This window comes from Chlorocebus sabaeus, chromosome 8, assembly GCF_047675955.1.
Source record: "Chlorocebus sabaeus isolate Y175 chromosome 8, mChlSab1.0.hap1, whole genome shotgun sequence".
Classification (NCBI taxonomy): Eukaryota; Metazoa; Chordata; class Mammalia; order Primates; family Cercopithecidae; genus Chlorocebus; species Chlorocebus sabaeus.
In genome coordinates this window covers 126,535,184-126,559,895 of record NC_132911.1, presented here as the reverse complement: position 1 = coordinate 126,559,895, position 24,712 = coordinate 126,535,184, and the positions used below count along the sequence as shown (strand labels likewise).

The 24,712-nt window shown below is 42.9% G+C and overlaps 1 pseudogene; it reads right to left on the bottom strand.

Moving 5' to 3' along the window:
• Positions 1 to 8,436: 8,436 nt before the first annotated feature.
• LOC103237719 (cyclin-dependent kinase 5-like) lies at positions 8,437 to 22,480 on the bottom strand (annotated as a pseudogene).
• Between the last annotated feature and the right edge of the window lie 2,232 nt (positions 22,481 to 24,712).

The following is a 24,712-nucleotide window of genomic DNA, read 5'->3' as shown; positions in this document are numbered from 1 at the left end:
GATTTGCACTAGTGTGATAGCACTAACGACTATCATAAATAATAATAGCAGTTCACAATTATTGATCATTTACCGTGTGCTGAGCCTTTTATATGTATCATCTCATTGAATCATCACAAAAATCTATATTTTATCTTTATCTTACTGATATAGAAACTGAGACTTAAAGAGCTTAAGTACTGTACCTTGCTCAACATCACACAGATGCTAAGTAATGGAGTTGGGATTTAAGCTTAATTTTACCTGCTTCCCAGATAATAGACTTTTAAAACACTGTCCTCAACCACCTTTAGACTTAATTGGTCCCCTGTTGTTGGGCATTGGGTAGTTTCAGTTTTATTCCAATGAACAACCTTGTGTCAAATCTTTTGAATCATCTGTGATTACTTCCTTAGGATAAATTCCTAGGTACATATTTGCTTGGTTGAAATATACACATATTTCGAGAATAAAAACCTTTTTCCAAAAGTGAAAGCTTTAGGAGGTGTGGTAGTCTTCTAAGATGGTTTTTTTCAATCCTTTCCTTCCCTTTTTGAAAAATATGTCACCATTAAGAGGTGGAGTTTACTTCCCCTCCCTTGGAATCTGGACTTGTCCTGTGATTGCTTTGGATGCAATGAAAGTGATATTCTGAGACATCTAAATCCAAGTCTTAAGAGACTGGCAATTTCTGTTTCCTTCCTTTTAGGGTCCTGCTGCCATGCTGTGGGAAGCCCAAGTTTCATGGAGAGGCCACATGGAGCGAAAACCAAGGTGATAGGGACAATAGCTCCACCTGAGATCCTAGTTAATACACAGACTTTAGCCATCTTGGATGCTCCAGCCTAATTGATCTCCCAGTTGACTCTAGTCTCACCTGACATTATGTAGAGGAAAACCATCCAACTCTACCTAGTCAACCCACAGAATCATGAGATGATCATAAGACTGTAGTTGTTTAACATTATTAACTTTTGGGGTGGTTTATTATACAGTGATAGATAAATAAAATGGGAGTTATTATCCATGTCTTTATTTATACATATATCTGAATATTCTAGATCTACTCCCCCCTGAGCCCTGCAGGGTATAGGTAGCATTGTGAAATATTGGAGGCCAGGACAGGGGGCTAAAGAGGCCTCTTGGTCCATGATGCCTGAGCTGGCCCACTCTCCAAATCAAAGCTTTTCTTGATTTTAGTTGTTGCTTATGAAGGATCCCCCGCCACAGGTCCCAGATCCTAAGCAAATAAGAACTCATTTATCAAGCATAGATACTCAGTAGGTGCTGGAGTTAAGCTCCTGTTTGCTGTTGCCAAAAACAGAGGTTTCCATTATTTAAGGATATATACTGTGACCGGGACTGCAACTGCCTACTATGTACATGGCTGCCTGGGAGGTGCTTCTTTATGTCATTTAATCTTTTAAACAGCCTTCTGAATAGTATATTGTCTCCTTAATTTGGAGACAGAAGTTTATAGAAGTTTATGAATTATTCATGGGCCATACAGCTGATAAGTTAGAAGCAGGTCTTGAGCCCACATTTGATTGATTACAAATCCTGCCTGCTTCCCACTATACTTGTGGCTTGCAAACTGACTCATGTGCAAACCACCTTCACCAATTTTTGTCCCAGCAGCAAAGGGACAAAATTAAAATATAAATTTTATTCAGCCAGGGTCGTGGCTCACACCTGTAATCCCAGCACTTTGGGAGGCTGAGGCAGGTGGATCATCTGATGTCAGGAGTTAGAGACCAACCTGGCCAACATGGTGAAACCCCATCTCTACTAAAAAATACAAAACAATAAGCCAGGTTTGGTGGTGAGTGCCTGGAATCCCAGCTACTCAGGAGGCTGAGGCAGGAGAATTGCTTGAACTGGGGAGGTAGAGGTTGCAGTGAGCCGAGATTGTACCACTGCACTCCAGCCTGGTAACAAAGCTAGACACTGTCTCAAAAAAAAAAAAAAAAAAAAAAAAAAAAAAAAAAAAAAAAAAAGAAAAGAAAAGAAAACATTTTATTTACATTGATTCACATTTTTAAAACTTAAATGCACTTATTTCATATTAATACTAAAGAAGCCTTTGTCACAATAGAAACAAGAAAATCCAATATTGAATTTTCAAATGAATCAATGAAAGGTAACAGTGAAAATAAACATGGGGGAAAAAGCCCAGCACTATTGAGCTAGCTAGATATTCTTATTTGCAGAAGGTAGAGATGGAGGGGAAAGGTGTTAGAAAGTTGTTAGAGACAGGGTAGCACCAAACTGAGTTTTGTGTTTTTTTTATTTATTTTTTTATTTTTTGAGCTCATTAAAAGGATGGGAAGAGAATTGAAAAGTTATAACTTTCTCCGAGTCAGAGCTATTTTGTCTATACCTGCACATCATTTAAAACCATCTCATGGCCACACATGCTACTAGCGGTACGTATTTCACACGGCTGACACCTGGCTGCCTGCCGCAGTTCTTCATGTATGAAATCTATTACAATTTTGCTCCGTCTGAGAGCATGAGAATCAGTGCGATGGGTTGAAGGGCTGAATGTTTGTGCTCCCTTGCCCCCCAGTTCATAGGTTGAAATCCTAATCCGCGATGTGATCATATTAGGGAGTGGGCGGGGCCTTTGGGAGGTGATTAGATCATGAAGGTGGGGCCTTCATGATGGTGATACTGGAGTGCTGGGTAGAGAAAGGTGGGTCCCTGGCCAGGGCTCCACCCCTACAGACTAGGTGAGGACAGGCACTCCTGGTTTTGCATCTAAACGTTGCATTTTCCAAGACCACCCTGGACCACCACACCCTCATCCTGGTCCTATAAAAACCGGAGACTCAGGTAGATACAGGCAGTCAGACTAGAGGGGCAGTCGGAGAAGATCTGGGCCACTGAGAAGCCTGACTCCAGGGGAAAACCATCTTCCTTCTGGCTGCCCCATCTGCTGAGAGCTACTTCCACTCAATAAAACCTTGCACTCATTCTCCAAGCCCACGTGTGATCAGATTCTTCTGGTACACCAAGGCAAGAAACCCGGGAATACAGAAATCCCTCTGTCCTTGTGATAAGGAAGGGGGTCTAACTGAGCTGGTTAACACAAGCCGCCTATAGACAGCTAAACTAAGAGTACGCTGTAACACCCACCCACTGGGGCTTCAGGAGCTACAAACATTCACTCCTAGGCACTGCTGTGGAGTTCAAGCCTCACGGCCTGCCCATCTGTACACTCCCGTAGAGGTTTGAACAGTGGGGCACTGAAGAAGCAAGCCACACCCTCATTGCATGCCCTGTGAGGGGGACAAGGGAACTTTTCCCATTTTAATGGGATTGGTGCCCTTATAAAGGGAACCACCGGAGAACTCACTTTCTGTCTCCCTGCTTCCCTCCAAGTGAGGACACAGCAAGAAGATGGCCAGGAAGAGAGCTGTCACCCGAACCTGATCATGCTAGCACCCTGATCTCAGACTTGCAAGCCTCCAAAACTGTGAGAAATAAATGTCTCTCGTTTAAGCCACCCAGTCTCTGCTTATTTGTTCTATAGCAGCCTTACCTGACTAAGACAGTTCAAGGAACTTGAAATTCTGTAAATACCAATTAATTCATTTCCCTGGCTCCAATTTTTACCTCTACTATTCATGCTGTCACTAAAACACAGATTTTGCTTGGTCACCTCCTTGCTTACAATCTTTTATTGCTTTCTACTTCTTTGGGGTGGCAGGTGTGATCTTGCGTAAACTTGTCCAAACCAGCATTCCCAGCCCAGTCTTCTGCCTCTTCTAATCTTGTCCTCCACAATTTAACATCGCTGGGTTCCTTGTCACTCCCTACATTTTCCATGGTCTTTTCCATCTTTGTAAATGGTGCACCCTGTACCTGGAATGGCTTCCTTCTTCCTCGGTCCTTCAAGACACAGATCAAATGTCACTTTCTTTAGGAAACCTTCCTGTACTCTCCCAAAGAGAGTTAATCCTGCCTCCTCTGAAGTCCTACAGAACTTTGCACTTAACCTTGAGTTAGCAATTATTGCCCAGTAATCTAGTTACTTCTCTGTATTTGCTGTATCCATTTTACTATATGTCCCTTGTGGATGAGTATTTCGCCATAGTCATCTCTGTGTCCTTGTTTCTTGCCTCTCATGGGGTATATCGCAGGCAGAATTCAAAGATGGCCCCCAAGATTCCCAGTCCCTGGTTATTCATTCAACCATGGATGTAGGTATTGCTGTGAAAAGATTTTGCCGATGTTGTTAAAGTGCCGAATCACTTGCCCTTGAAATATGGAGATTATGAAGATTATCTGGATGGGCCTGATGTAATCGTATGAGTCCTTTAAAAGCAGACAGGTTTCTCTGGCTGGTGGCAGAAGGGAAAGTCAGAGACATTCAAAGAATGAGAGGGATTTTACACGAGGGAGGTTTTCTGTTGCTAAGACGGACCTGAGAGCCACTTCTAAAAGCTGAGAGCAGACCCTGGCTGACAGTTAACAAGACACCTGGGACCTCAGTCCTACAAGCACAAGGAAATGAATTCTGCCAATAACCAATAAGCTTGAAAGAAGACCCTGAGACCTAGATGAGAAGTGCAGCTCTGGCTGACACCTTGATTTCAGTCCAGTGAGACCCTGAGCAGAGAATCCAGTGAGGCCATGACTAGATTTCTGACCTACAGAAATTGTGAGATAGTGAATTTGTGGCGTTTTATGCTACTAGGATTTTGGCAGGTTTTTTTCCCCCATAGAAATAAACAATTGATAAAGGGTAGATACTGAGTAAATGTTTGCTGAATGAATAAGTGAATGAAAACATGCATCATTCAGCAGCCATAGATGACATTTAAGGGGAACACCTTTCCCCACTCCTGGTTTCCAGGAGGAGGGGTTTTCTCCAGAGGATGTTTCAGCTTCTCTCTGACTCTGGAAGTGTCTGGCTCAGCTGCACCTTCCTCCCCGGGGCACTCCTCTGAGACCCTGAGTGTCCTTTGTTCTGCATCTTAGCATGGGTTGGGGCATTCCCCGCAGCACTGCCTACACCTGTGTGGGTATGCCAGCCTCATTCTGGGTTGTGTATTTGCAGCCCACATGGCTAACAGATGATATTATTCAGCTCAGGCTGCCATAAAAAATGCCCAGCTGGGTAGCTTAGACAGCGTTTTTAGGCAGCTGCCATCTTGCTACGTGCTCTCATGACTACTTTGTGTGTGTGTGGAGAGAGAGAGAGAGACAGAGAGAAAGAGATACACACACACACACACACAGAGAGAGAGAGAGGGAGAGAGGGAGAGAGAGAGAGAGAGAGAAAGCCAGACAGAAACAGAGAAAGCAAGCAAGCAAGCTCTCTAGCTATCTGGTATCTTTTCTTATAAGGTCACTAATCCCATCATGAGGACCCCAACCTTGTGGCCTCATCTAATCCTAATTACCTCCCAAAGATCCCATCTCCAAACACCAACACACTGGGGAGTAGGGCCTCAACATATGCATTTCGAGGGGACACAAACATTTAATCCATAGTACAGACCTATGACCCCCTCCTTCAGCATGGCTACTAAAAGCAACGAAGATAGATGATTCATTGGACCCCATATGTACTCCTTATTTTATTTGCATACTGGATTGGGAAAATGGGTATTATTTATTCAGGGTAGAGTCCCTTGGAGACCTCAACAGAAGACACAAATTGTTGTGGGAATTGTACCTGTGGCAAGACAACATTTTTGCAAATGTTTAGTGATAGTATCACCTCCATCCATATCCTTGTACCCCTTGACTTTCTTCTTCACCCCATCCAAGTAGAGATAAGAATTTTTGATGCTTTTCCCCTCAGAGAAGGAATGAGGTAAAAATTGCATTTTTGAGCAAACTCTTAGCTTTCTAGTTTTAAAAATGTGGATCCCTAGGGGGATGGAAAGAACTTAGGACATGGACAATAAGTTTTAGAGAGAACATAAAAAAGAGAAACCTCACCACTGCCTCTCCCGCACCTGGAATGGATGCCTTCGTTTAGGAGAAGAGAGAAAGTTGGAGGGAAAATAATGAGGATGCTGCAGATTCCTTCTCTCTGGATGAACCCCAAGGAGGTGGCAACACCACCCCCAAGGACTGTGGGATCAGATCAGAAGACCTGAGCCATTTCCAGGTAGAGTTCTGGGGGCGGGTAGAGAGACACCAGAGAAAAAGTGGTTGCTTAGTGAGGCAGGTGGAGAAAACCCTGCCTTCCCTCCCGTTGGCTGTTCTATAAAGTGACTTTACCACCTTCTATCAGGACATAAGATCTATTTCCCCTGTCCTTGAACCTGGTTGGGTTTGTGAGTGCTTTGAACAATAGTGTGCAGCAGAAATGAATGATTCAATGTGATTTTTGAGGCTGGGTTGCAAAAGGCAATGCGGCTTCTGCTGTGCCTGCTGGGACACTTGAGTTTTGGAAACTTGAGCCACTGTATAAGAAGTCCATTTCCCTAGAGTCTGCTGTGCTGTAAGTTGACCTCAGCACGTGAGAAGAGGCCTCAAGTCAGCAGTCCCAGGTGAGGTCCCAGCCAGCAACTGGCATCCACCACCAGACAAGGGAGCGATGAGCCCTCCAGATGATTCCAGCCTCCAGCTGTTGAGTCACTCCCAAGGATCAGGTCTTACCAGCTGTTGCCTTAGACATCATCGGAGCAGAGATAAGCCATTCCCATTGTGTCCTGTCTGAATTCCTGAGCCACAAAATAGTGTGCATGATAAAATGGTTGTCTCACACTCCCAAGTTGTGGGGTGCTGTGTGATGCAGAAAGGGTAACCAGTGTGAGGGATGAATGTGGGATGACCCCAAGTGCCCAGGGTGGTGTAGTCCATAGAATGGCCCCAGGCTCAGTGCAGTAGCTCACGCCTGTAATCCCAGCACTTTGAGAGGCTGAGGTGGGTGGATCATGAGGTCAGGAGCTTGAGACCAGCCTGGCCAACATGGTGAAACCCTGTCTGTACCAAAAATACAAAAATTAGCCAGGCATGGTGGCACATGCCTGTAATCCCAGCTACTCCAGAGGCTGAGGCAGGAGAATCACTTGCACCCAGAAGGCAAAGATTGCAGTGAGCTGAGATCGTGACCTTGCACTTCAGCCTGGGTGGCAGAGCAAGACTCTGTCTCAATAGTAATAATAATAATAATAATAATAATAATAATAATAATAAATAATAATAATAGCCCCAAAGAGGTCCATGTCCTAGTCCCTGGAACCTGTGCATGTGTCCTCTTACATGGCAAAGCGATTTCACAGATATAATTAAGTTAAGGATCTTGAGATGGAAGATTATCCTGGATTATCTGGTGATTCTAACATGAACACCAGGCTGTTTATAAGAGGGAGGCAAAAGGTCGGAGTTAGAGAAAAAGACATGACCATGAAAGCAAGAGGTCATTGTGATGCAGCCACAAGTGAGGAATGTAGGCAGCCTTTAAACCTTTTTTTTTCTTTTGAGACAGGGTCTCACTCTGTCACCCAAGCTGGAGTGAAGTGGTGTGATCTCAGCTTGCTGTAACCTCCACCTCCTAGGCTCCAACGTTCCTCCCACCTCAGCCTCCCGAGGAGCTGGGACCACAGGCGCACGTCACCACGCCCTGTTAAAGTAGGCAGCCTCTAGAAAGAGGAAAAGGCAAGACAATGGGCTGTACTCTGGAGCTTCCCAAAAGGAAGCAGCCCTGCAGACACCTTGATTTTCATCCCATGAGACCCATTTTAGATCTCTGAACTCTGGAACTATAAAAGCATACATTTGTGTCATTTTCAACCATGACGTTTGTGGTAATCTCTCACAGCAGGCATAGGACACTCATTCAAATGGTGTGGATGAGGAATGATGGGGTGATGGATCCTCAAGATGGCAGGGTGCACGGATGACACTCTGAGCATAGGAGGGTGCTTGCCCCCTCTCTCTCTCTACCACCCACCCCCATGTTGATATCAGGCTCTGTCTGTGTCCCAGAACCTAAACCATCTCCCTGGGGAAATGAGCAAGGGATAGGAGTTGAACTGTCTGAGATCATTTTCATGACATTGGCTGAATAGGACCTTAACATAGAAATGAAGTTGCATCATAGAAAGTAAAGAAAGTGGTAAGCCTTGCACATGTGAGTTGAGGATTCTGATTGATAACTGATGTGCACTTAGCAGAAAGTGTGTGCTTCCCAAGGCAGTGGGTGTATCTACATAGTGGTCACATGGAAACCTAGGCACTTGGACCAGGATTTGCCTGTAGTCTTTTAAGAATTGATCAAAGGTAGCAAAATAAGAATATTAAATTTTGTGTGTGTGTGTGTGTGTGTGTGTGTGTAGGAAAGGAGCCAATTTATGAAATTAAATAAAGTCAGCCAGGCGCGGTGGCTCCCGCCTGTAATCCCAGCACTTTGGGAGGCCGAGGTGGGTAAATCACGAGGTCAGGAGATCGAGACCATCCTGGCTAACATGGTAAAAACCCGTCTCTACTAAAATTACAAAAAATTAGCCGAGCATGGCGGTGGGCACCTGTAGTCCCAGCTACTAGGGAGGTTGAGGCAGGAGAATGGCATGAACTCAGGAGGCGGAGCTTGCAGTGAGCTGAGATCGCACCACTGCATTCCAGCGTGGGCAACAGAACAAGACTCCGTCTCAAAAAAAAGAAAGAAAGAAGTTAAATAAAGTCCACAAAGGAAGTGAGAAACTTGGGCTCAGGCATCCCACCCTGGCTGGGCTCAGCATAGCTGGAGCTCAGCACACCGGGCACCCCACAGTCCCACCCCTCCCAAGATGGGGCTTAAATAGGCCAGGCTCCAGCATAGTGGCTGGGGGTCCCAGGGCTCAGGGCAGACAGAAGTCGGAGAAGTAGGGGTGCTGCAAGGCCTCTTCTGCTGAAATACATTGGACGGGGTTACACTTCAGAAGATTCTGCAGCAGGTCCTTCCCTGTGGCATTGAGTTTGGACACGACATACACCAGGAATGTTGTGGCCGGGTACATGGGTACGGCTTATAGTCTGGCAGCTTGGTCATGGAGGGCCACTGCTCCTCGGTGGGTGCCCCTAGCAGCCAGAGGATCCTCTTCAACTGGTCATCAACATCATTGCCTGGACAAAGAGTCTGCCCAGCATTGACCAGCTCTGCAAAGATGCAGCCAGCTGACCACATGTCAATGGATGTGGAGTACAGCTTGGCCCCAAAGAGGACATCTGGTGGGCGGTTCCACAGTGTGACCACTCCAGCTCAGTAACAGCAGATGGGGATCCCAAAGGCTCGAGACAGGCCAAAATCAGCCAATTTCAGCTCCCCATTCCTGTTAATTAGTAGGTTCTGGGGCTTCAGGTCTCTGTGTAGCACATTGCAGCTGTGACAGAATCCCAGGCCTTTTACCAGTTGGGAGAGGAACGACTTTACAATCTCAGGATCTAGGTCACCATTGCAACTGTCAAAATACTTTTTCAGGTCCTGGTGACAGAATTCGAAAACCAAAGTCAGCTTCTTGTCGCCGTGCAGGATGTCATGAAACCTGACGATGTTCTTGTTCTTCAGTTCCTTGAGTAGGCAGGTCTCCTGGAGGGCGGAACTCGGCACACCCTCATCATTGTCATCCAGTCTCACCCATTTCAGAGCCACCATCTCATGAGTCTCCCTGTTTTCGGCCTTGAACACTGTCCTGTAGGTGCCTTCCCCAATCTTCTCCAGTTTCTCGTATTCTACATTGCGGTGGCTGCAGGGGCACCTGTGGGCTCTCAGTTTTAAGACTCAAGAAAATTAAATGTTTTAAAATTTTTATTTAATTTATTCTTTTCTTTAAAGACAGGGTCTCACTCTGTTGTCCTGGCTGGAGTGCAGTGTCTGGATCACTGGAGTCCTGGCTGGATCATAACTCCCTACAGCCTCGAACTCCCGGGCTCAAGCAATCCTCCTGCCTCAGCCTCCTGGGTAGTTGGGACTACAGCTGCATGCCACCATGACCAGCTAATTTGAAATGTGTGTTTTTTTAAGTGACAGCTTTTCATTTTGAAATAGTTTGTCTCATAAGAAGCTGCAAAAATAGTACACAGAGATCGTATGTACCCTTCACCCAGTTTTCCTCAGTGATAACATCTCACATAGCCACAGTACAGTTTTCAAAATGAGGAAGTTGATGTTGGTGAAGACTAGTACAGGCTTTATTTAGATTTCACTGGTTTTTGATGCATTCTTTAAAAAAATTATTTTTTGCTTCTTTGAAATTTGAGTTTTTTGTAGTTTTTATTTTTTATTTTTTTTGAGACGGAGTGTTGCTCTGTCACCAGGATGGAGTGCAGTGGTGCGATCTTGGCTCACTGCAACATCCACCTCCCGGGTTCAAGCAATTATCCTGCCTCAGCCCCCTGAGTAGCTGGCACTATAGGCGCCTGCCACCACACCCAGCTAATTTTTGTATTTTTAGTAGTGATGGAATTTCACCATGTTGGCCAGGATGGTCTTCATCTCTTGACCTCGTGATCCACCCGCCTCAGGCTCCCAAAGTTCTGGGATTACAGGTGTGAGCCACCACTGAGTTGGGCCTGTAGTTATGTTTTAAATTAAGATTTTTATTTTGAGATAATGGCATATTCACAAGCAGAGTGTACCTCTTGTTGCCTTTTTATAGCCACACCTACTTCTTCATCCCTGTTCCTTTAAAACCACTGGCAACCATTAGTCTGTTCACCATTCCTATGATTTTGTCATTTCAGACATCTTTTTTTTTTTTTTTTTTAATTTTACTTTAAGTTCTGGGATATATGTGCAGAATGTGCAGGTTTGTTACATAGGTATACATGTGCCATGGTGGTTTGCTGCACCTATCTACCCGTCATTTACATCAGGTATTTGTCCTAATGCTCTCCCTCCCCTATCTCCCCACCCCCGACAGGCCCTAGTGTGTGATGTTCCCCTCCATGTGTCCATGTGTTCTCATTGTTCAACTCCCACTTGTGAGTGAGAACATGCAGTGTTTGGTTTTCTGTTCCTGTATTAGTTTACTGAGAATGATAGTTTCCAGCTTCATCCATGAACTCAAAAGGACATGAACTCATTCTTTTTTATAGCTGCATAGTATTCCATGGTGTGTATGTGCCACATTTTCTTTATCCAGTCTGTCATTGATGGGCATTTGGGTTGGTTCCAAGTCTTTGCTATTGTGAACAGTGCTGGAATAAACACACATGTGCATGTGTCTTTATAGTAGAATGATTTATAATCCTTTGGGTATATACCCAGTAATGGTATTGCTGGGTCAAATGGTATTTCTGGTTCTAGATCCTTGAGGAATTGCCACACTGTCTTCCACAATGGTTGAACTCATTTTACATAAATGGGAATCATATAGTATGTGACCTTTTAGAACTGGGTTTTTTTCACTCCAATTATTCTCTGGAGATAAATCCAGGTTGTTGCATATTTCAGTAATTTGTTCCTTTTTATTCCTAAGCAGTATTCTCTGTTTTGGGTGTATTACAGTTTGTTTGACCATTTATGTGTTGAAGGACGTATGAATTATTTCTATTTGGGGTTTATTACAAATAAAGTTGTGATAAACTTTTGTGTACGGGTTTTTGTATGAACTTATGGCTTCATTTATCTGGGATAAATGCCTGGGAGCATGATTGCTGGGTCGCATGGTAAGAGCATGTTTAATTCTGCAAGCGACTGCCAAACTGTTTTCCAGAGTGGTTGTATCATTTTACTTTTCCACCAGTAATGTATGAGTCACCCAGCTTGCCTGCATTTTGTTGTAAATATTTTTTATTTTGGCCTTTCTGATAGGTATGTAGTGATATCTCATTGTGGTTTTAATTTGCATTTCCCTAATGGCTAATGATGTTGAACATTTTTCATGTGTTTATTTGCCATCCGTGTCTCTCTGAAAGTGAAAAATAGTGTCTCCTGCCCATTATCTAATTGAATTATTTGTTTTTATACTATTGAGTTTTGAGAAGTCTTTATTTATTCTAGATACTAGTCCTTTCTTGGGTAAGTGATTTGCAAATATTTTTTCTACTCTGTAGCTTGCTTTTTCATACTATTGGCATGCTCTTTCACAGAGCAAGAGTTTTAATTTTGGTGAAGTCTGATTTTGAATTTTTTCCTTTTCTGCATCATAATTTTGGTATCATGTCTAAAAACTCTTTGCCTAGCCCTAGATCCTAAACCCTAGATCCTAAAGATTTTCTTATTTTGTATACATTTTTTTTTTAAGTTGTTTGTTTGTTTGTTTGAGACAGAGTCTTGCTCTGTTCCCCAGGCTGGAGTGCAGTGGCGCAATTTTAGCTCACTGCAACCTCTGCCTTCTGGGTTCCAGCGATTCTCATGCTTCAGCCTCCTGAGTAGCTGGGACTACAGGCATGCACCACGATGTCCAGCTACTTTTTGTATTTTCAGTAGAGATGGGGTTTCACCATGCTGGCCAGGCTGGTCTTAACCTCTTGGCCTCACATGATCCACCCACCTTGGCCTCCCAAAGTGCTGGAATTACAGGTATGAGCCACTGAGCCTGGCCAAGATTTTCTCTTATGTTTCATTCTGAAAGTGTTATAGTTTTTATGTTTTACATTTAAGTCTGTGATCCATTTTGAGTTAATCTTTGTATGATTTAGGTTGATGTTCCTTTTTCACCTATGGATGTCCAATTGCTCCAGACATTTATTGAGATAACTCTATTCTTCATTGAATTGATTTTGCACTTCTGTCAAAAATCAGTTAGGGATACAGGTGTGGGTCTATTTCTGAATTCTCTGTTCTGTTCCATTATTCTATGTGTGTATCCCTATACCAGTACCATACAGTTTGGATTGCCATAGCTATATAATAAGTCTTGAAACTGAATAAGTCTTGTAACTGATTCCTCCCATTTTATTCTTCTTTTTCAAGATTATTTAAGCTAGTCTATTTTTTGTTTCTGTATATTTTAGAATAATATTGTCTAGGTCTATAACAATCCTTGCTGGGATTAAGATAGGAACTGCATTAAACCTCTATGTCAATTCAGGGACAACTGACACTTCTACTAGGTTAAGTCTTCTAATCCATGAATACAATATGTCTCTACATTATTTAGATATTCTTTGATTTTTTTCATTAGCATTGTGTAGTTTCCAGCATACAAGTCCTTACATGCTTTGCTATTTTTATACCGAAGTATTAGTTTTGAGTGATTGTAAATAGTATTTGTATTTTTAATTTTGGTATCCATTTGTTCATTGCTAGTATTAATATGTAAAAATATAGTTGATTGTATGTTTATCTTCTATCCTGCAACTTTAATGAACTCATTTATTACTTTTAGGATTTGTTTGGTAGATTCCTTGGGGTTTTCTTATATAGACAATCATTTCTTCTGCAGGAACTGTATTATTTCTTTCTTTTCAATATACTAATATATACCATTTATTGCCTTCTTGTACTAGCTACGATGTCTAGCACTATGTTGAATAAGAGTGGTGAGAGCGGACACTTTCCTTACTCTCAATCATAGAGGGAAAGCTTTCAGTCTTTCACTATTAAGCATAATATTCATTATAGGATTTTTGCAAATCCTACTGATCAAGGTGAGGAAATCTTCCACTATTCTTATTTTCTGAGAGTTTTATTTTTTTTTAACTATGAATGGCTGTTGAATTTTGTCAAATGCTGTGTCTGTGTTTATTGATTTGATCATATGATTATCTTCTTTTAGCCTGTTACTATGGTGGGTTATGTTTATTATGTCATGATTGTACATTGATTCTCAAATATCAAACCAGTCATGCATCTGTGGAATAAAACCCCCTTGGTCATGTATACACAATACACTTTTCGTATACTGATGAATTCTATCTGTTAATATTTTATTAAGGATTTCTATGACTATGTCTAACATTATGTCCATATTCATGAGGGATATCGGTCTGCAGTTTTCTTTTTTGTATTGTCCTTGGGTTTGAGATGATGGTAATACTAGCTTCATAAAACAAATTGAGAAGTGTGCCCACTTCTATTTTTCAGGGAGTCATTGTACAGAATTGTGTTAATCCTTCTTTAAACATTTGGTAGATTCTTTAGTGAGACCATCTGGGCCTGTGGATTTCTTTTTTTGGAGTTTAAAAATTATTGGTTCACTTTTCTTAATATCATAGGGCTATTCAAATTATCTGTTTCATATTGAGTGCACTGTGGTGGCTTGTGTTTTTAGATGAACTGGACCATTTTGTCTAAGTTATTAAATTTATGTGTGTAGAGTTGTTCATAGTATTCCTTTATTATGCTTTTGATGTTTTCAGGATCTGTAATGACATCCTCTGTTTCATTCCTGATACCAGTAATTTGTGTCTTCTCTCTTTTTCCTTTGTCAGTCTTGTTAGAGGTTTTACAGTTGTATAGCTCTTTCTTTCTTTTTTTAACTTTTATTTTAGGTCAGGGGTACATGTGCAGGTTTGTTATGTAGGTAAGCTTGTGTCATGGAGCTTTGTTTAACAGATTATTTCATCACCCAGGTATGAAACCTAGTACCCATTAGTTATTTTTCCTCATCCTCTCCCTCCTCTGGCCCTCCACATTTTGGTAGGCCCCAGTGTATGTTCCCCTCTCTGTGTCCATGTGTTCTCATCATTTAACTCCCACTTATAAGAGAGAACACGCAGTATTTGGTTTTCTGTTCCTGTGTTAGTTTGCTAAGGATGATGGCCTCTAGCTCCATCCACATTCCTGCAAAAGACATGATCTCATCGTTTCTTATGGCTGTATAGTATTCCCTGGTGTATATGTAGCACATTTTCTTTATCCAGTCTACCACTGATGGGCATTCAAGTTGAATCCATGTCTTTGCTATTGTGAATAGTGCTGCAATGAAAATATGTGTGCACATGTCTTTATGATAGGGAGATTTACACTCCTTTGGGTATATATCCAGTAATGGGATTGCTGGGTTGAATGGTATTTCTGGTTTTAGGTCTTTGAGGAATTGCCACACTGTTTTCCACAATGACTGAACTAATTTACACTCCCACTAACAGTGTATAAGTGTTCCTTTTTCTCTGGACCTTGCCAATACCTGTTATTTTTTTGACTTTTTAATGACGGCCATTCTGACTTGCGTGAGATGGTACCTCATTGTGGTTTTGATTTGCATTTCTGTAATGATCAGCTTGTTTTCATGTTTGTTGATTGCATGTATGTCTGTATGTCTTTTTTTGAGAAGTGTCTGTTTATGTCCTTTGCCCACTTTTTAATTGGGTTGTGTAAATTTGTTTGAGCTCCTTATAGATGCTGGATATTAGACCTTTGTCAGACATGTAGTTTGCAAACATTTTTTCCTATTCTGTAGGTTGTTTGTTTACTCTGTTGATAGTTTCTTTTGCTGTGCAGAAGCTCTTCAGTGCATAGTTCTTTCTAAAGAACTAGCTCCTTATTTCGTTGAATTTTTCTTTGTTGGTTTTCTCTTTTCAATTTTATTATATCAGTTTCTGGTTTTATATTAGTGTATTAGTTCGTTTTCATGCTGCTGATAAAGACATACCCGAGACTGGGTAATTTACAAAGAAAAAAAGTTTTAATGGACTCACAGTTCCACATGGCTGGGGAGGTCTCACAGTCATGGCGGAAGACGAAGAAAGAGCAAAGGGACTTCTTACATGGTTGAGGGCGAGAGAGAATGAGAACCAAGTGAAAGGGGTTTCCTTATAAAACCATCAGATCTTGTGAGATTTATTCCTATCACGAGAGCAATATGAAGGAAACCGCCCCCATGATTCAATTATCTCCCACCAGGTCCCTCTCACAACATGTGGGAATTATGGGAGCTACAGTTTAAGATGAAATTGAGAGGGGACACAACCAAACCATATCAATTAGTATCTGATTTCTTCTTGCTTCGAATTTACTTTTCTTTTCTTTTTCCAGGTTCTTATGATGGAAGCTTAGCTTATTAATTTGAGACTTTTCTTTCTTTCTTTTCTAATGTATGCATTTAATGCCATAAATTTCCCTCAGCACTGCTTTAGCTGTGACCCACAAATTTTCATGTTTGATTTTAATTTTTATTCAATTCAATGTAATTTTAAAAAATTCCTTTGAAACCTTCTCTTTGATTATCTAGAAGTGTGTTGCTTAGTTTTTAAGCATTTAGAGATTATTCCATTATCTTATCATAATTGATTTCTAGTTTGACTTCACTGAGTTTGGAAAATATACTGTTTATGATTTCCATTCTTTTAACTTTGTTAAAGTTTTTTTTGAAGCCCAGTCTATGGTTTATCCTGGTATATATTCCATGGACACTCAAATAAATGTGTGTTCTGCTGTTACTTGAGAAGAGTGTTCCAGTTATGTCTATTAGATTTTATTGGTTGACAGTGTTTTGAGTTCTATATCCTTGATTTTTGTCTAATTGTTTTTATCAATCATTGAGAAGACAGTGTTGAAGTCTCTAACTATAATTGTGAATTTGTCTAGTTCTCCTTTTCATCCTATTAATTTTTACTTCACAGGTTTTGCAGTTCTGTTGCTTAGTGCATACGCAATGATCTTATTTGGGGTTAACTCAGCATTTTGAATCCCTAGTTTTATGTCTCTTCACAAACTTGGGATGTTTTCAGCCATTATTTCTCTGGGTAATCTTTCATCCCCGTTCTCTTTCTCATCGCTTTCTGGGACCCCAATGACACAAATGTTAGATCTTTTGCTACCATCTGGCAGGTCCCTGAATTTTATTATTATAATTTTTTTCAATCTATTTTCTGTCTTGTTCAGATTGTTCTGTGTTTAAATTCACTGATTATTTCCTCTGCTCTTTCATTGTGCTTTTGAGTCCAGCCACTGAGATTTTATTTTCAGTTCTAAAATTTCCACTGGGTTTACCTTTGTATGTTGTATAGCTCTTTGCAGAGACTTTTTGTTTCTTTCCTGAGGCTCTCTATTTTTTTATTTGTTTGCAACAAGCTCATATTTGCTCTATGAAGCACTTTTATCATGGGTGTTTTAAAATCATTGCCAGGGAATTCTAACATAATTTCATTATCTCTATGTGGGCATCTAGTGATTTTTTTTTTTCATTCAATTTGACATCTTCCTGGTACTTGGTATGACAAGTGATTTTTGAAACATGGGAATTTTAAGATTAGGTTATGAGACTCCGCTCTTATTGAAACCTTCTGTTTTAACTGGCTTTCTCTGACATCACTCTGGCAGAAGAAAGAAGAGGGGCTCTGCCTTGCTACTGCCAGGCGATGATGGAAGTCCAGGTTCTCCACTTGGCCTCTGTAGGTACCTGAGGGAAGAACTACCTGTGACTTCTGTGCCCAGGTAGGTATTCAGTGACACTGTGATGGGAATGACTTTGTTACTGATGGATTATGCTGAAACTCTCACCTCTCTACCACTTTAGTGGGAAGAGGAGGGACACCTCATTACTACTGGATGAAGTTGGAAGTCCAGGCTCTCCACATGGTCTCCACTGAGATGAGTCGTGATAAAAGTCCTGATCTTTTCTTCACCTTTTCTGATACTGTCCTTAGTATAGCCCCACAAGGGTAGAAGTCTCAGTTCCTTAGTCTGCCTTTGTTGACATGGGTGGGGGCAGGACCACAGTGTTTTTCTGTGGTGATTGGCTGGAGAGGAGTGGTTATTATCTAAAAGTTTTTTGTCTTGCTAGGCTGCCCCTTTCTTGGTCCTTCGGCTGGAGAGAGTGGGTTTTGGTTGAGTTTTGCTGGGACGTTTTTTGTCTGTGCCTGTTAGTGTTTGCAGGTAGTTGACTTCAACTCCAAGTCCAGAGTGTATCAGGCAAGAGAAAACCCAGGGAAATCATTGCCCAGTTGGTCATTGTTCCTCAGGTCCCAAGTTTCCTAGCTGGTCCACTTCCTTCTCTCCAAGCCTGAGTCTTTTAATGTTTGTTTTGCATACAATACTCAGGGGTTTTAGTTGAATCTTGCAGGCAGAAGCTCTAAACAATGGGATTCTACGATTACCATAAGCACTTTGAGCCTGTCTGATGGTGATTATGCTAGCATTGCCTTATAAAGGATATTCAGTTGCTCTTAGGAAGGGAACTGGGCACTTCAGGGACATCCTGGCTGGAAGGCCTGCTTTTGGCTTAATCTGGATCTTTAAAGGGTCCCTTTTAGAGAAATCAAGGAACATGTCAGTCAGCACTGACACAGGGTGTCCAAGCTTGTCTTTTGAGTTTGGAAAGTTTCGTGAAAGTTTGAAACTTCGAGTATGACATGTGAAAAGAGCCCCAAGAAAGATTCAGCCAATGTAGCCTGCTGTGTGTCCTGGAGCAATCCATTTCAACTTCCTGGGCCTCAGTTTCTCCACCTTAAACTCAGGAAAGACAAGGATGGACCAGTTCGGAGTTTCTACACTTCCGCCATTTACAGAGCACCAGCTTGAGTTTGCTGTGACAGTACCTCCTGCTTCTCCATTTACTGAATACTTTGCTCCAAATGGACTCACTTGAAAGAGGAAAATTCATGTTGCTGTGGGACGTGTGCCCTTTGGCAGGAGGATGGCTGTGCTGACTCAGCACACGCAGGACCAGCGCTTAGTCATGGGGCCCTCTGAGGTTTCAAGCCCAGCCTGAAAGAAATGGTCACTGGGGCTTATCAGGTCAGGTTGACCTCTCGACCCTAACTCAGATGCTGAGGAAGCATGTCCCGCGCACAGCAGGTGGTTATGAAGCTTTCCAAACACAGACGCTACATGCTCCACGTAGCCTCCATGGTAGTTCACACTCCCCGGACTGTAGACAGAACACCTGTTGTTGGTTCATGCGAAAACTTCCAAACATGCCCCTCCTCCCTCCCTCCAGTTCTAAGGCACTTAATTTAAAAAAAGCTTCCCTTATTCCTAAACATTGTGGAGCAAACATTTAACATCATCCTGTTGCCTTTAACACACCTTCTGCTCATCCTCCCGTGACAAAATGTTGCTTGCCAACACAGTTACTCTTGAAAGGAAAGTGAATTAAAATTCATCTCCTTGGGAGCACTTGTGAGGAGAAGAACTTCATGGCCCCCTGTGTTAATTGGAGCGTTTCTGAGGACCCCGCACAACTGGGGATTAGCTACATAGCACCATACACCAGTCAGCCCCTCTCAATCGCCTCCCAGGATGGAACTCAGGAGCTGCCAGGGTGGGTGACTACCCCTCGGCAGGCCAGGTTTCCAGCTGGGAGCAGGATGACTCCTCGGAGGGCTGGAAAGGCAGTTAGCACATCCCAGCTGGGGCTGAGTGTAGGACTCTTTGTTTCTTTTTTCAACTCATTCGCTACCTGTCGAAAATGCTCAATTCCGTTGTTTTGAAATGTCCTAACCTATGAAGGCAGCATCCCTGCCTTTTCTGTTCCCTGTTGCATCTTCAAACATTTAGAATTGTGTCTGGCTCTGGCATATAGTAGATGCTCAATAAATATTTGTTGGATGAGTAAATTCCATAGTTGTCTTCACTGAACTCTAAGTTCTATTTGTCAAGGGCCATTTCTGTCTTATTTAATCTCTAAGGCTTAATATGGTATGGGGCATGTCGTATATGATCAATAACTATCTATTGAACTGAGCTGTTTCTGGGACATTCCTGTTACTCCTTAGGAGAGTCTCCATGGCCTTGCTGTTAGGAGCAGGGCTTTGGAGTCAAGCAGTCCCGAGTGAGAATACTTCCTCAGCTACTTTTTCTCTGGGGATCTTGAGGCACGTAATTTCAGCTCCTTGACTCTCTGCATCCTATGGGAAAGACAGGGATAATAATACCTACTAACTTTCTTCAATGCATGGGGTTGTTGTAGAGTTAAATTGCAGGGGGCATAACACTTAGTAAATGATAATTATAATTGTTGCTATTGACATTGTGTCTCACTTCTATTTCTCAGGCAGATAATTGTGCCCACACTATGTGGCTGGATTTTAAGTGGAAAAGGTGACCTGGTAATGTGTTGGGGAGAGCTGGACAGTGCCTGAGCTCTGCTTCTAGGCCGATGACTCTCAGTCTGGAGCCCAAAGGGTGATCTGGGTGCTTTGAGAATCAACTCACAGGTTGTAAAAGAGCCCAGTGGAAATCCCAATTGTCCTGGATGAAAATGCATTGTGTTGGGGGGAAGGGGAGTGGGGGAGGGGCGGTGCATGCTGATGGGCATGGATCAAATCCACACAAGACTTCAAGAAAACAATGAATCCATCATTACATAATAAGTGCTGTCCTGTAGACAAAAGATTTCCATGACTGGAGGTTTTGAGGGGAAGGGGCCTAAACGTTGTTATTTAATGACTCTCAGTCTTCACTTCTCCCTGAGGGCTAGAACACCGATAGAGTAAAGCCCAGTGGTTAAGTTTAGAAGCTCTTGACTCACCTCCTGCAAGGGAAGCCTGACTTTTCAGTGTACTGCCTTGGGCAAATTACTACCCCCCTCCTTTGTCCTCATCTATAAAATGGAGATAATAGTAGTCATGTTGATTATGAGAGTTAAATGAAACAATTCATATAAAGAGCTTAAAGCAACACCTGGCCCACAGTAGATGGTTGCCTGTCATTTTTGAATCATCCTGATTGCTTTTCCTTTTTCCCAGGTGATATTCTCCAGTCAACTTGCTGGCTTCCCGCTCACCACCTATCATGTTCTCCTGACTCAGGCTGATTGTGGGGAGCAGGTGTGGACCCAGCACTTGCCTGGGGCCTGCCTTGATGGTGTCAAGGGAGGATGACCTCAGCCCCTGCATGCTCCCTGATGACCGCGGCCTTCTATTTATACATGGAGCCCTGGGCTTGCCTGGAGAATGCCAACATTGCATCTGCGACGCCATCAGCTTGTCTGTTACCTGGAGTCTGAAATCATCCTTTGCTGTTATTATCCTAAAGGTTCCCAGAAGGTCGAATGGCGGAGCTGATGTCAGGATCACAAAAGCCTCTTAAATCTTACCAATAGCAGTTGTCATGACCATGTCCAGTGCAGGAAGCATTGGTCCCAGCGCTTGAATTCGCTCCTTTTTTACTATTATCTCTTGCTCAGTTTCTACAAAATCTCTTACAAGTGGAACTTAGAAGTGGAACTACTGGAACTAAGCATGTGTTGCAATTTTTGTTTTAATCTGTTTTATGAGCAAGCAAGTTTTAGAACGTGGAGCTGACACACCATTTCTAAGACTTATAGTAACCACAAGAGTTGGACAATGACAATGCCGGGACAGGGCCTCGAGAAAAGCGAGTGGTGGAGGGTTCCTTTCTAGGAGGATTTGAGAACCAGTCAAATGCATTATTCCACCAACAGCTTCTTCTTCATCCTATGTGTTCAATATTCTCAGTCCTGTGGATTAAGCCTTTGCTTAAGGCAGGCAGCATCATGTGGTAGAATGAACCTGGCAAAATCAAACACATCTCAAGTCAGGTATCAGTTCTGAAATATAAGCTGTGTGACCAAGAAAAGTTACTTACCATTTCTGAGTCTCGGCATCTTCACCTGTAAAATGAGGCTAATACCTTCACCCAACTTATAGAGTGGTTGTGAGGATTACAGAAACCTATCAATGTAAGCACACAATATACATTAGCTATTATATTAATATGTTAGCTATTATTATTGTTATTAACTTCAAGGCCACAGAACCCCAAATGGCAAATGTTGACTGGACACAGAAGGATAAAAGCAATGCTCTGGGAAGGAGAAGAAGATGTGGTAAGGCTGGGACTCTAGACCCAGCAGACAGGGGTCGGTATAAGGCCCCAGGAAGCCAGGGCAAGGGGTGAGAAGGTGATGCAATAATGCCAGAGATAACCTTTGTCTGTTTCCCAGTGTGGCCAGGGCCAGCTTGGTTAATGGTTAAGTGAGTGGCGCCTGCAATGGCATAGAAGGCCTTCTTGTGCACTTGGGACTAAACGTGACTGGTGAAAAACATTCTCCCAATTAGCCAGGCGTGGTGGCATGCACCTGTAGTCCCAGTTACTCGGGAGGCTGAGACAGGATAATCTCTTGAACCCATGAGGCGGAGGTTGCAGTGAGCCGAGATCATGCCACTGCACTCCAGCCTGGGCAATAAGAGCGAAACTCCATCTCAAAACAAACAAAATACACACAGACACACACACACACTCACATTCCCCTAGAGAGGAGGCTCCTCGGGTTGTCTCTGCTGGAAGGGCTGTGTAGAGTGTGATCAGGAACTCCCCTTCCACTGTGGAGAAGCTCTGACATCGTTGCCATTGTTGCTGCAGCCATTGTTGCCACTGTCCTCTCTCCACAGTAGCCACTAGCGTATGAAGTACCAGGTATTGTGCTAAGACATGCATTGACATGCATTTTCTCTTTGCAACAATACTATGAGAGACATAATATTATCTTACTGATAAGGAAACTGAGACTCAAAAAAAGAGAATTGCTTAAGGTGGCACAATGACTAAGTGGTAGACCTGGAATTTGAACCAGGTCTTCGAGTAACTCCAAATCAATATCTTTACTCACTACACTATAAAGCATGTTACCATCACTATCACCTTCATTACTGCCATCATCGCCGCTGCCACCACCATCACTAGCACCAGTACCATGATCATCGTTATCATCAATTTCACAAAAAGCAAAATCACGCACTGTATGTCATCTCTTTTAATATTCACAACATGATGAATATGATTACATCATCTCCATCTTGTATGTGGATTAAATGAGTTGTTTAGAACAGTAACTGGCATATACTAAGCTCTTAATGAGTCTTGTTTATTGTTTACTATTAACAACTTGATACAACCCAGTTCAGATCCATTGGTGAAGTCACTGGGCCTTAACCTGGGCCAAAGCTCCTCCCTGGGGCTCTACAGTAAGGAGGAGTGTGATCCCTGAATGTCTCACCACCGCCCCCCTGTAATGTGACCCATGTGGCCTCTGACTCGTGGGCTGCTGAAGAGGTGTGCATGAGTTGGCCCCAGTGACACTGCACCCATGAGACTAATGTTTGGGATGAACAACCTCTCTGCCTGTATAAGAAGCCTTTGCACAGAGTCCTAAGATGAGGCTAGGAAGGTAGAACCCCATAAAGTCCACCTCCCAGGTGCCACCTTGGGTAGGTTTTGTGTTGCTGGCTGGTTCTCCTTTAGGTTGTTGTTGTCGTACCTGGGGTGCCCCAGTTCTGCTTCTGGGAGTGCGTGGCTCATGCACCTGGGACTCCTCTTCTCCCATCAGTTTCTTTCTCCATTCCCCTCCCCTTGGGGTCATCCATACTTTACTTACCCTACGGCTGCTCTTCTAGGAGTTTTATTTTTTACAAATAATACCTGAGGCTTGTATTTCAGTGATGCTTTGCCTCACTTGTTCAGAGTCCAGATTTTTCAAAACATGCTAGGTATCTGACTGGAAAACCTGGCAAATTTTTGGTCTTGAGTACTGTAACTGTAACTTTCCCAGTACCATACAGCAGCAAAGGATGGTGTGTGGTGGTGGGGTGGGGAGGCCAGGGCAAGTCCCAGGTCTGGCTGGACTTAGATGCCTCCATGAACACTTACCCATTCTGAGGGTGACCCTCCCCCAGAATTCATGGGGTAGTACCTGGTGGCTTAGATGGGGTGTATGTCTCACCTTCCACACCCAGTGATTCTTCTCATATAAAATCACATGGAGGGAGCCGTGAGAACCCACCTCCCAGTTTTTCTGATTCCTGGACATGCAGCCTCAAAGATGACATTGTAAAGACATGCATACAAAAGGTGGACATTAAAGCAAGATGGACGTATGTTGGAGGCAGAGATGGGGTACATGCTCATTGCCTGCATGCTATTGTGCACGTGTGTGTGTGTGTGTCACTCCAAGAAACCACAGGTATGCAATGTTTTGAGTAGGCCAGGGTTTTACAGCTGGACAGACCTAGAGTCTAGTTCTGTCCACCCCAAACCCCCTCCCTTCCCATCATTAACTGTGTGGGAGACAGAATAAGGGTAGTTATAAGTGTGGGTTCAGGAATTTAGTTTGCCTGGGTTCAAATTCTGCTTGTATTGTTTATGTCAATGAAATTTTTGGCAAATTATTTGGTCTCTCTCAGCCTCAGTTTCCTCACCTGTAAAATGGAGATGATAATTATACTGACCTATATGGCTGTTGTGACAATCCAGTGAGATAAATGTGTATCAAGTACTTATCTCAGGGCCTGCAGTGTAAACTTGAATGAATCATAGCTGTTAGTTTCTATGCACATCTTATGAGGCCACTAACTGTTCCTGGTCCCTCTCTTTCTTCTGTAACTGCGTCTGAGGAGGGAGACTGAGAGGCCTCTGACCTGCTTCACTTCACCTTGCCACTCCGCTGATCTGACCCGAAGATATCTCATTTGCCTGTCAGAGTCCTGTGAACAGAGGACAAAATTCTTGGCACTATTTGCTGAACCTCTTAGTCAAGATGTCAGCCACGTCTCTGCTGCTTTTCCTCGCTTTCTTGGCTTCATAATTTCTGATCTAATAACTTGGCCCATTGACCTCAGATTTTGCTGTGAGAGTGGGTTTTGCAGGCTTTTCCCAGCTGCACCCTTTGCTGGAGATGTCCTCGGGCCAGCAAAGTTCTTTGTTCTCTTCTCTAACGCAAGGCAGATGCCATCCACCTAAAGGATGCGAGAAAGAGACTTTGTAGTTTGGTTTCTCTGGTTCTATTCTCTGTTCAGTAGTTGCTGAAGACATTGGCCATCCCTTGAGGGTCTCAGTTTAACTTATGGCACCTGAAAAGGTTTGGCTCTGTGTCCCCAACAAAATCTCATTATAGCTCCCATAATCCCCACGTGTTGTGGGAGGGACCCAGTGGGAGAC